Below are 13,327 nucleotides of genomic sequence, written 5' to 3'. Positions count from 1 at the left end.
TCTCCTCCTCCTCCTCCTCCTCCTCTTCTTCTTCTTCTTCTTCTCTTCTTCCTTCTTCTTCTTCTTCTTCTTCTTCTTCTTCTTCTTCTTCTTCTTCTTCTTATTCTTATTCTTCTTCTTATTCTTCCTCTTGTACCTTTTCCTCCTTATTATCATCAATTTAATCCATGTCAAATAAAAACCATACTGTTACCTCCTCTTTAAGAAAGGAAAGTGGATATATATAAGATGCTGCGGACAATACTGCATAGGGTAAACACCTACATAGATAACCTCACAAACACAATGTTTAGTACTCGTGATGCAAAACCTATATGTATCCAAAAGTTTATCTATTAGTTTCTTTACCTTACACGTACTATATTTACCTATCTTTCTGTACTTAGCTTATATCTTGCTCTCCCCATCTCTTTTTCTTAAGCTATACCTAAGCTAACTTCTATATGTTTATATGTGGGGAGGAGCACACAGAGATAGAAAGGAATCCACCTTGAAAGCCAAACAAATTATAAACAGCCCAGACCTATAGTGCATATATCCCCTTCCATCCTACTATCCCTTCACACTTCAATTCCATCCTGATTTTCTACCTTATTAACTCTTCACCTTCAGCCCTTAATCCTTTAGGCATCAAGACCGACTTCCTACCCCAACGAACCAGTACCCAGCACCCAAGCGAAGGGACACCCACTCAATCCCACACCTCGTCCCCAGCAAGAAAATACAACCAATACCCCTGCTGACTCATGCTGTGTGGTCTTCTTATCACCTCTCCCTAAGGTTTGATACTGGACTTATTTCCAAAAGGATCCCCACTGCCAGGACTCTACCCAAGACCTCCCTGCCACAAATCTTATCTCAATCTCAAGAAAGCAAGGGTGTGTGATGAAAAGGCACCCTGAAGCCCACACCCCACAGGAAAATCTCAAAAGACATGGGGAGGCCTATACTTCCATCATAAGTATAAAACCTATATAACACTACCTCTCAACCTGTTTTCCCCCAAATGTAAGGTAGTCTCCTGTATCACTTTGTTCCTTTAATTACTTTTTAAATTCATTTTAAAATCTTTTTTCTTTATATATATGTGAGCATATATACTTTTATTTTTGTCTTGTTTCTGCTTTCTTCTCTTTGTGGTGAGCTTCATATCACAAATTCTAATTTAAGAGATATTTTGTTTTACAAAAGGTTGAATCATGAGGATATCAAAAAATTCCTTTATTTTAACTGAAATGCCCTATAAACAAAAGCCAAGAAAAAAATCTTAAAATTAATATAAATAAGCATGTCATTTGATCTACACAATAAAGTTGTGAATTAATAGCTTACTCTCAAGTGTTATAGACATTATTAATTTCATGTGTTCTATCCAAACTATAAATCATAAAATTTCTATCTCATTAAAATTAAATCAGTGGGAAACCACTATACTTTCCTGATAAAATAGTTTTTAACTTAGCTGTGTTTTGACATTACTTTCACATCTAGAATAAAACCTCTATTTAGCTTTATTATTATTAAACTTATACTTCAGGTGATAATAAAGTCCAAGTCTTTCATCAATATTGCATGTCAAAAACTTGGCAATGTGCAAAAGCTACATAGTGATTATATTTAAAATATGTGAATAAGTTTTGATAAGATAAAACTGGCAATATCAAGATGGAAGCTTTGTCTCAAGGTTCTCAAAATAGGATGATCATTTATAATAAGAAATAACAGAATGAGAAATTAGCAAATGACTTGAGGTAATATGTCATTATGCAAGAGGACAAAATTAAACTGAAAGGACACGCTTTATTTGAAAATACTGTCAACTTGGTAAAGTAGTCATGAATAATTTACATATTTATCAAAAGAAATAAAAATGAATAATGAAAAAAGACTGAAGATATATTTCAAAAAAGACAAATGTTATATTTGGTAGCTCGTTTGATGTTGCAATATAATTCATTATTATAAAATATTATAAGTCTATTGGTTATTGGAACATATCACCATTCCACTTCAAAACTGTATATTAGTAATAAGAGAAATATAATTTCACTAGAACATAAAATTACTGTGATCAATATTTACAAAAACACATGAAAATATAAAGTTAAGCTGTGAAGAGTTTATTTAGACATAAAATAGATTCCATAGTTATTTAATGATTATATTTTATTGATACTGTTAGCCCTCACTTTTAAAAGTTTGTATATGCCACTTTATCTTTACATTAATTTAAATCAATACATTAATTTAAATACAATAAATTTATTGTGTATTTAACATTAATTAAATATTATGTGTTTAATAAATAGATTTAGTAATTAATAAACCGATACATTAATTACCTACGCATTAATAACTATTTTTGTTTCCAATATAAATCAAAACATTTTTTAACCTAACTCAAAAGGCAAAAACTGAAAATTATTTTCAGCATAACTAAAAGCATGGAAGCATTGCTCACATTGGGAAATACCGTAACTGTAAAAATTATGTGAACCATATATAATATATACATTAATTGTGAAATATGTATATATATATATATTATAGTTAGGGTTTTTGGTAACACCAAATGGAGTTCAAGGCTTCCTCTCTGTTTTTTTTTTGTTTTGTTTTGTTTTGTTTTTTTTGGATCACACCCGGAAGCATTCAAGGTTACCTTTGACTCAGCACTCAGAAATCGCTCTTGGCAGGCTTGGGGGAACCATATAGGATGTCAGGGATTGAACGCCAGTCAGCCCAGGGTTGGCATTGTGCAAGGCAAATGCCCTTCCCACTGTGCTGTCACTCCAGCTCTTCAAGGCTTGCTTTTAACCCTGACTTAGGGATCACTCCTGGTGATACAGAGGATCATATGTAGTGTCAGATATCAAACCAATGTCAGTTGTGTCACTTACTTGCTATACTACCAGTTCAGAATCTATAATTTTTTCTTTTGGTTTTAGGACAATACCCGGTAGTGCTCAGTGGTTGCTCCTGGCTATGCACTCAGAAATTACTCCTGGCAAACTCAGAGACTATATGGGATGCAGTAGATCTAACCCAGATCAGCCACATGCAAAGCAAACTGCTATCACACCGCCCTTCTATAATAATTTTAAGTGAAATATATGGCAGAAATATTTATATGTAGATTTTGAAGTAGTAGTGTAGTAGATTTTGAAATAACTGAAAAGTTTTCATCTCCATGCTCCTTGCAAAATGAGCCCAAACTAGTTTCTAGCCTCCAGTCTGTATGAGTTCAGGGCTCAACTGGCTAAAGGAGCCCAGCAGAATAAAGCAGCAGAATAAATGCCCACCTGCAGACTAAATTTCTCACCCTCAGGTTGGTGAGCTCTGAAATGTTGGTCTTTACATTACAAAGTTTATGGTAGTTTTTTTAGTCATGTAAAAATCATAATCCAAGTTCTATTTTTTAATTGTATGAAATTCCAAGTCATTTCCCCAATAGTAACAATTAGTTTATATTAAACCATGTAATTTTTACATGTCTAATCTCCCTTTGTGATTGTGTAATTCCTTCAGTAGATGACTTGAGACTCGATTGTTATGCAATGATTTTTCTGAAGCAAGTTAACTGAATTCTTTTAGAATGAGACCCAAGATACCAATTTTATTAGCATCCTGTTCTGAAACTGAGAGGCTTGGCTCAGATATTTTCTTTAGCTTCAGTCTCTGAAAACATTTTTGAGTTTTCACTTATTTTCTGTGTAGGTTATATGTATGCATATAAAATTAAACATAAATTGAATTTGAAAAAATAATATCAGACACTAATAAAGCTGTAAATATCAGGACCAGATGATGACTTTTGAGAGCACTCTCTCTGTTAGCCTTTGTGGGCTTCTCCCACAAATGAGCTAATAGTTTTTGACTGCATTAAATTGATGATAGCTACATTACACAATGATATTACACAATGATACAGGGGGTAGGGCACTTGCCTTGCATGTGGTTGACCCAGGTTTGATTTCCAGCACCACATATGGTCCCCCAAGTCCAGTAGGAGTTTTCCCTGAGTAAAAGAGTAAGCCACCAAGTGAGGCAAAAAATGATAAAATAAAATGATCACTTATTTTTCTAATAAAAAAGTAAGAAAAATATTTTGTGATTTTTGCTTCAATCTCTTATTTCAAATGATTAAATCAACCTAGAAAGACAAAGGATAAACCTATTTGCTCTTTTTTTCGTTTCTAGTTAGAATTTTTCTGTAGGAATTGAAGAGTTGTGTGTATCTGTGTGTTGTTTGCATGTACATATGTGTATGAACATTTCTCCTCTTACACCTGATTAAGTAAGTTATCCCACCATCTTCTTCATCCCTCTCTCCAGTTGGGAGTATGCTGCCTAAGAGTAGTTACATAAGACCTGCAGCAGTTAAAAAAAAACCATTCATATCCCACAATGACCAAAAGAGAAAAAAAAAGAAAAGCAAAAGAAAGCCAACACTAGGGAATCTTCAATATAAACATTAATAGTTTCCCACATCTTTGTTTAGAGAATAGCCTGAGGATTTCTAAACTTTTAGATCTTATTCATTCCAGAAGAACTGTTTCACTTATGGCCACATAAATCTTGGGCTTTTAGAAATTCTAAGACTAAAACTGTGGAAACCAGAGGCACAGAGAACCATAGGTGATCTATACAGAGTATCTGATTTAAAGCATCAGGAGCCATAACATTTATGAAAGTCACTTAGGCATAACTCAACATCTAGGGACATGGGAATGAAACATAAAATGGAGGTCTTAGTAAGAATTGTAGTATTACTGTTTTTAAAACAGGATTAATTTCTGATGGTAAAAGACAGATATATTTAATAAAGATAAATGAGAATATTCATTTATGTTTTGGGGCCACATCCAGAAGTGTTCAGGGATAACTCCTGGTTCTGTACTCAGGGAACTCTTCTGGCGGGCTTAGAAGACCATATGTGCTCCCAGGGATAGAACCCAGGTCAGTGCAAGCAAGGCAAGTAGCCTACCTGCTATACAATCACTCCAGCTTCCTGGGACATTCTTTAAAAAAAAAAGTTTGTATGTGTATATATATATCTTACTTATGAACACATTTTACTAGTATTGACTTTTTCAAAATATATGTCATTTGGGTGTCAGCAGAGAGACTGTGTGGGATGAGCCGAGCAGCTTCCCAGGCATCTCCCAGCACCTCCCAGCCTGGATCCCCCCGGGAAGCAGTGCCAGAGGAGCCCTTTTGCAGGAGGCCCTGCCCGTTGGAGTTCTGTAGGTCGGGCACCCGCCCGGTAGAACTGCAGAAGTACAGGTGAGCAGGATGTGAAGCGCTTGCTGCCCCTCGAGTTGTTTCCGGTATGGTTGTGATGCCTGGCTGCTTCAGTAGGTAGCACACAGGAGACAGGCCTGACAGAGCTAATGCTCTGACCTATGAGCTCAGGATGGTTAATTGTCTGGCATACTGGTAAAAAAAAATGCCTTCTGCACACCTATATTCGTTTCAGCGCTAGTGCCAGTAGCCAGAATCTAGAAACAACCCAAATGCCCAACAATAGATGAGTGGCTAAAATAACTGTGGTACATATACACAATGGAATACTATGCAACCGTCAGGAGGGATGAAGTTATGAAACTTTCTTATCCAAGAATGGACATGGAAACTATTATGCTAAGTGAAATAAGTCAGAGGAGAGATAAGACACAGAATAGTCTCACTCATCTATGGGTTTTAAGAAAAATTAAGTAGTAATGCCCAGAGACAATAAAGATGAGCGCAGGAAGGACCAACTCATAATATGAAGCTCACCACAAAGAGTGGTGAATACTGTTAAGGAAATAACTACGCTAACAACTAGCATGACGATTTTAATAAATAGGAGAAGTAGAATGCCTGTTTCGAATACAGGTAGGAAAAAGGAAGGAGGGAGGTGGAGGTCATTGATGGTGAGAATGTTGCACTGGTGAAGGGGGTGTTATGTTTATGACGGAAACCCAACTACAAACATGTTTGTAATCAAAGACATAAAAAGTATGCCATTCATTTTGAACATAGTGAAAAAAGTTTTTACAAACCACACGTTTCAAAATGCAACTATCTAAATCAAAAGAAAATAAGAGTTCTGGGAGTAGTCTTTTCTAAGATTCAGTTTTCTATATATTCTCACATCTGCGGAGCATCTTATCATTAAAGTCCCCACAATTTTTTCCAATACCAATACAGCTTTTAAATGGAAGTTCCCCATCAACTAACCACCACAAATTTTCACATACAAAATTAACTCAAATATCCTGGCACTCACACCATTTAGCCCCTTACCTTCATCAATATGGTCTCTTCAGCACTCTGGCTGTGCTACTATAGTGCCATGTATTAATCAGTCTAACTACCTTTACTGTCCAGGAGTCTCTAAGGTATTTAATGTCCCATGACAATAGTCATTACTTTGCTCAAATGGTAGATCCTTGGGACTAGATGTGTTTAGTGCTGACTTGCAAGGCTGAGTGGTGAAAGGAAAGGAGAGAACTTACAATACATTTAACCATTTTTCCTACTTTTTTCATCTCTTCTGTAGCGGTTGGTACAGTCTTATGTATATATAAAGAAAGGACAGATAAAGCTTTACGTATTGTCTTTATGTATGTTTTATGGCTGTCTTTGTGTATATCTTGCTATCAGTACTATCAAAATTTCCTAGAATCCCTTTTGAATATACCATATATTTTATTATAGACATCTGTTTAATAGACATTTAAATTGTTTATGTCTTGGTTATCATAAATTGTGTTGCAATAAACATAGGGATATATGACATTCTTATTTATTTTCAAATTAAATGTTTTAGTAATATTGAAATATTATTAGAAATAGAATTTATTAGTAATATGTATATCTATCCTCAAATTTCTCACATCTAAGAGTATATAAGGTATTTACATTTGTAACAAATAATGGAATTTGAGGTGATAAAGTTAAGTGAAATAAATCAGAAAGAGAAGGAAAACACCAGATCATCTCACTACTATGAAGACTATAAGTAAGCAAACAAGCAAACTAAAAACTAACAAAAATAACTCTATATGAACAACAATAATAAAAGTAAAAGAAAAAATATCCAAAGATGAAGGGAAAAGCAAATGAAGGAAATGGGTGGGAAGAGATCAGTGGACAGTAATGAATGTATTGTATGCATTTATCAAAGTGAGAGGCTATATTCCTAAATATCATAATATTACAAACCAATGATAATCAAAATAGTAAAATATATATTTAAAAATTGAATCACCATGAGATAAGTTGCTCATGATTGACTTTCAATCATACAGTGTCCAAAACCCAATACTTTATTTCCTTTTTAAACACTGGTGTTAGCAATATTATTAGTGTAGGTATCACACATATCACATTGTCTCTTTGCAGCACAAGTTCTTGTCCAGAGTGATCATTTTCAACTATCATTGTCATAGTGGTCTCTTCCATACCCCAAATTTACTCTATTGTTTGTAGCAAACCTTCTGCTGGGAACTAGTCCTCCTGGCCTTTGGGTATTATTACCATACTATCTTTTTTCTTCTATAAATACAACTTTAAAAAATTTTTAAAGGGTTTCTTATTCTTTTTAAATCATAACTTATTTATTTATTTATTATTTATTTTATTTTGTGGTTACAAAAATGTTCATCGCTAGGTTTTAAGTTGTGGAATGTACATCAACCTTCACTTGCTGAAGAGGCTTTTCTTGATCCATTTTGTGTTTCTTGCCCCTTTATCAAAGATAAATTGATAGCATGTTGGAGGTTATTCTCTAAATACTCAAGTCTATTCCATTGATCTATGAGTCTGTCTTTATTCCAATATCATGCTGTTCTTATGACTACTGTTTTGTAGTACAATGTAGAATTGGGAAACGTGAAGCCTCCCATCTTTTATTTTTCTTTAAGGTTAATTTAGCTATTTGTGGCCATTTGTTATTCCAAATAAATTTCAGAAGCATTTGATCTACTTCTTTGAAAAATGACATGGGTATCCTTAGAGGGGTTGCATTTCATCTATCTAATGCTTTGGAATGTATTATCATTTTGATGCTCTTAATCTTCCTAATTCATGAACTGGGTATATGTCTTTATTTCCTTGTGTCCTCTTTTATTTCTTGAAGCAGTATTTTATAGTTATCTTTTAAGAATTCCATTGGTTTTTGCATGTTAATTTTCTTTTTTTATTAATAATATAATTTTTATTTTGATCATAGTGGCTTACATATTGCTGACAATAATATTTTAGGTACATGTTAACTTAATATCAGGGGGATTCCCATCACCGAATTGTTCTCCCTACACCTCCGTTCCCTTCCTTCCTCCCATATCTTCCTCCCTCACCCCCGGGGCTGCAAGAATACATGGTCTCCTCTGTGTCTAACTTGCTACTTAGTGGTCTTACACCTGTTTGGTCTTGGTAGCTCCCTTATTTCCTCCTGTAACTGGGAGGTGGAACTAGATAGATAAATTTACATGGTTTTGTTTGAAGAAGAGAAAAGTAATAAACTGGGGTAAAAATTAAATACGCCAAAAATGGGTGGAGTCCTTCTAGAGGCTCTCATTATGGGTTTGAGAGATGAAGGGGAAAAAGGTGAATCACCCCAACAGTACAAAAAGAAGTGTCAAATAAAATATCCAGTGAGCACTCCAACAATAAAGGTAAGCATCACATAAAAGCCATGATCTTGAGATAAAAACATGGCAGAGCACATAAAGAAAGGAAAGAAAGGAAGAAAATAAATATATAAATATAAATGGAGACAACAACTTCAATAACCACATCAAAACAATGAAATCGACAAAAACTAGATAGATAAATAAAGGAGAAAAATTGTTTTGTGCTTTCTTTTTTTTCCCCTCCTGCATAGGCACAGTAAATATTAGGGTCATTCGAAAAGGAATTCCCTTGGCCTAAGAGCTACAGGGTTTCTCCACCTTGGAGTACATTGTCATGGGATTAACTATAGACTCCGTACAGGTTCATTTACTCTCCCCTTGGTGCTTTCATGCTGTTTGGAAGACTTCTGCTCCATCCTGGGTGATAAAGTCAGACCTCTGTATCTAAAGATCTTAGTATCTACATAAATCAAGGGGTGGAATTTATGATGAAGTCTTCCTTTGTGGTTCTAGTAGTTCTGCTCCCTCAGTGTCATTTTAATCCATCTTCTGTGGTTGGTGGTCTTGGTCTTTGCGTTGATCCTAGGATGTTTCCAGAAGACCCATTCCGTTGCAATTGTCTCAGACAGACCATTGGAACTGGAGATCATGGTTGTTGTGCAGGCCATAGTTCAAACTCTAGAGTAGGGCTTTTTTATTGGTCCCAGGATACATACAGTCCAGTCATGGTTCTACCAGCCAGTCATCTGTAGATTGAAATCTTGGCTTTTGGACAGAACAAAGGGTGACAAGTCTTCTGATTTTGTCTTATTGTTAGCTGGTGGGGTAGGATAACCTGCTCTTAGGTCAAGTTGTTCCCATTTTCCTCATTATCAGGATATCATATTAGAGCTGGCATTTGATAGTGTCCCAGCAGTACTAAGGATGTCCCAGACGGGATTTGTTTCCTGTAGCTGTTGTGAAGAACTGTGTCATTTCTATGTCTGGGATCCAGGGTTCAAGGCTGGACGAATGATGTCTAATTACTTGGGGTCTAAGTTGGGTCCACGTGACATATTTTCAGGGTGGGAGATGTCCCTGTATTGTAAACAAGTATGAGTTCTTATCACTTGTTTTTTACCTAAGATTTCCCCCTTTTTTAGTGTGTCTTTGCAGGGGAAATGGTGCTACATTATATTGCCGGTGCAATTGGGGGTGGAAAGAGAAGAAAACAGAACAGGTAAACTCCCAAAAAATATAAAAAATAGAAATAAAACTATATGTGCTCACATGAATATATAAAGAAATGTAATAACAAGGTAATTAAAGGAACAAAATGATGCAATAGACTATCTTACATTTGGGGGAAAAGCAGATAAAGAGGTACTGTGTACAGGTCTTATACTTATGATGGAAGTATAGGTTTCCCCATTGTCTTTTGGGATTTTTTTGTGCTGTGTGGGTTCTCGAGCACCTTTTCATCACGCACCCTGACCTTCTTCAGATTGGTAAGAGAATCACGGCAGGAAGGTCTTGGGAAAAGTTCTTGCTTTGGGGGTACTTTTAGAGATAAGTCCATTTTCAAGTAACAGTCCATATTAGAAAGAGTTGGTAAGGAGGGACGCGCAGCATGAGTCAGCAGGGGAGTTGGTTGGCTCTTCTTGCCGGGGATGAGGTGTGGGTTTGACTGCGTGTACCTTCACTTGGGTGCTGGGTACTGGTTCGTTGGGGTAGAAGGTCAGTCTTGATGCCTAATGGATTAAGAACTGAGGGTGAAGAGTTTTAATAAGGTGGGGAATCTGGATGGGATTGGGGGGTGCAGGGATATTCAGATATCTAAGGGGGGAAAGGGGAAAGTATATAGAAGGGACTGAGAAGCTTCTGCACCTCGAAAGAAATAGCGCCCAGGATACAAGAGCTCCCCACTGAGTGGGAGAAACTATTCACCCAATACCCATCAGACAAGGAGCTAATCTCTAAAATATACAAGGCACTGATAGAAATTTACAAGAAAAAAACATCTAGTCCCATCAAAAAATGGGGAGAAGAAATGGACAGACACTTTGACAAAGAAGAAATATAAATGGCCAAAAGACACATGAAAAAATGCTCCACATCACTAATCATCCGGGAGATGCAAATCAAAACAACTATGAGGTACCACCTCACACGCCAGAGATTGGCACACATTACAAAGAATGAGAACAAGCAATGTTGGCGGGAATGTGGAGAGAAAGGAACTCTTTTTTTTTTGGGGGGGGGGTCACACCTGGCGGTGCTCAGGGGTTACTCCTGGCTGTCTGCTCAGAAATAGCTCCTGGCAGGCACGGGGGACCATATGGGACACCGGGATTCAAACCAACCACCTTTGGTCCTGGATCGGCTGCTTGCAAGGCAAATACCACACCACAGTGCTATCTCTCTGGCCCGAGAAAGGAACTCTTATCCACAGCTGGTGGGAATGCCATCTAGTTCAACCTTTATGGAAAACAATATGGAGATTCCTCCAAAAACTGGATATTGAGTTCCCATACGACCCAGCTATAACACACAAAAATCAATGGCCTTTCTATACACCAATAGTAATAAGGAAGAAATGGACATTAAGAAAACAACCCCATTCACAATAGTGACACACAAACTCAAATATCTTGGAATCAAATTGACTAAAAATGTGAAGGACTATACAAAGAAAACCATAAAACTCTGCTCCAAGAAATAAGAGAGAACACGCGGAAATGGAAGTACTTACCCTGCTCATGGATTGGCAGGATTAACATCATTAAAATGGCAATACTCCCCAAAGCATTGTACAGATTGAATGCGATCCCTCTAAAGATACCCATGGCATTCTTCAAAGATGTGGATCAGGTACTTTTGAAATTCATTTGGAACTATAAACACCCTAGAAGTGCTAAAACAATTATTGGGAGAAAGACTATGGGAGGAATTACTTTCTTTAACTTTAAACTTTACTACAATGCAGTAATTGTCAAAGCGGTATGTTATTGGAATAAAGACAGGCCTTCAAATAAGTGGAATAGGCTTGAATGCTCAGAGAATGTTCCCAAGACATACAATCACCTAATTTTTCATAAAGGAGCAATAAATCCTAAATGGAGCAAAGAAAGCCTCTTCAACAAGTGGTGTCGGCACAACTGGATAGCCACTTGCAAAAATTGAACTTTGACCCCCAGTTAACATCATGTACGAAGGTAAAATCCAAATGGATGAAAGATCTCGATATCAGACCCGAAACTATGAGATATATAGAACAACACGTAGGCAAAACACCCCATGGCATTGAGACTACAGGCATCTTCAAGGAGGAAACTGCACTCTCCAAGCAAGTGAAAACAGAGATTAACAGATGGGAATATATAAAGCTGAGGACCTTCTGCACCTCAAAGGAAATAGTGCCCAGGATACAAGAGCCCCCCACTGAGTGGGAGAAACTATTCATCCAATACTCATTAGATAGGGGGCTAATCTCCAAAATATACAAGGCACTGACAGAACTTTACAAGAAAAAAATCTAATCCCATCAAAAATGGGGAGAAGAAATGGACAGACACTTTGACAAAGAAGAAATACAAATGGCCAAAAGACACATGAAAAAATGCTCCACATCACTAATCATCAGGGAGATGCAAATCAAAACAACTATGAGGTACCACCTCACACCACAGAGTTCCCATATGATCCAGCTATACCACTCCTAGGAATATACCCTAGGAACACAAAAATACAATACAAAAATCCTTTCCTTACACCTATATTCATTGCAGCATGACTTCATCTCTCCTGACAGCTGCATAATATTCCATTGTGTATATGTACCACAGTTTCTTTAGCCATTCGTCTGTTGAAGGGCATCTTGGTTGTTTCCAGAGTCTTGCTATGGTAAATAGAGCTGCAATGAATATAGGTGTAAGGAAGGGGTTTTTGTATTATATTTTTGTGTTCCTAGGGTATATTCCTAGGAGTGGTATAGCTGGGTCGTATGGGAGCTCGATTTCCAGTTTTTGGAGGAATCTCCATATCGCTTTCCATAAAGGTTGAACTAGACAGCATTCCCACCAGCAGTGGATAAGAGTTCCTTTCTCTCCACATCCCCGCCAACACTGTTTATTCTCATTCTTTGTGATGTGTGCCATTCTCTGGGGTGTGAGGTGGTATCTCATCGTTGTTTTAATTTGCATCTCCCTGATGATTAGTGATGTGGAACATTTTTTCATGTGTCTCTTGGCCATGTGTATTTCTTCTTTGTCAAAGTGTCTATTCATTTCTTCTCCCCATTTTTTGATGGGGTTAGATGTTTTTTCTTGTAAAGTTCTGTCAGTGCCTTGTATATTTTGGAGAATAGCCCCTTATCTGATGGGTATTGGGTGAATAGTTTCTCCCACTCAGTGGGTGGCTCTTGTATCCTGGGCACTATTTCCTTTGAGGTGCAGAAGCTTTTCAGCTTAATATATTCCCATCTGTTAATCTCTGCTTTCACTTGCTTGGAGAGTGCAGTTTCCTCCTTGAAGATGCCTGTAATGTCCTGGAGTGTTTTGCCTATGTGCTGTTCTATATATCTTAAGGTTTTGGGGCTGATATCGAGGTCTTTAATCCATTTGGATTTTACCTTTGTACATGATGTTAGCTGGGGGTCTAAGTTTAATTTTTTGCAAGTGGCTATCCAATTGTGCCAACACCACTTGTTGAAGAGGCTTTCCCTGCTC

At 36.8% G+C, this 13,327-nt stretch overlaps 1 non-coding gene and 1 pseudogene across 1 annotated transcript; both read left to right on the top strand.

The window, feature by feature from the left end:
- Nucleotides 1-5,134: 5,134 nt before the first annotated feature.
- The window catches only part of LOC126031346 (tubulin alpha-1A chain-like), a 124,402-nt pseudogene continuing 116,209 nt past the window's right edge, over nt 5,135-13,327 (top strand).
- LOC126031428 (small nucleolar RNA SNORA17) lies at nt 5,306-5,433 on the top strand. Its single transcript, XR_007503302.1, has one exon. It is a non-coding gene; the product is annotated as a small nucleolar RNA SNORA17 (small nucleolar RNA).

This window comes from Suncus etruscus, chromosome 15, assembly GCF_024139225.1.
Source record: "Suncus etruscus isolate mSunEtr1 chromosome 15, mSunEtr1.pri.cur, whole genome shotgun sequence".
Taxonomy (NCBI): Eukaryota; Metazoa; Chordata; class Mammalia; order Eulipotyphla; family Soricidae; genus Suncus; species Suncus etruscus.
The sequence above is the reverse complement of the archived record's forward strand: the minus strand, read 5'-3'. Positions and strand labels throughout refer to the sequence as shown.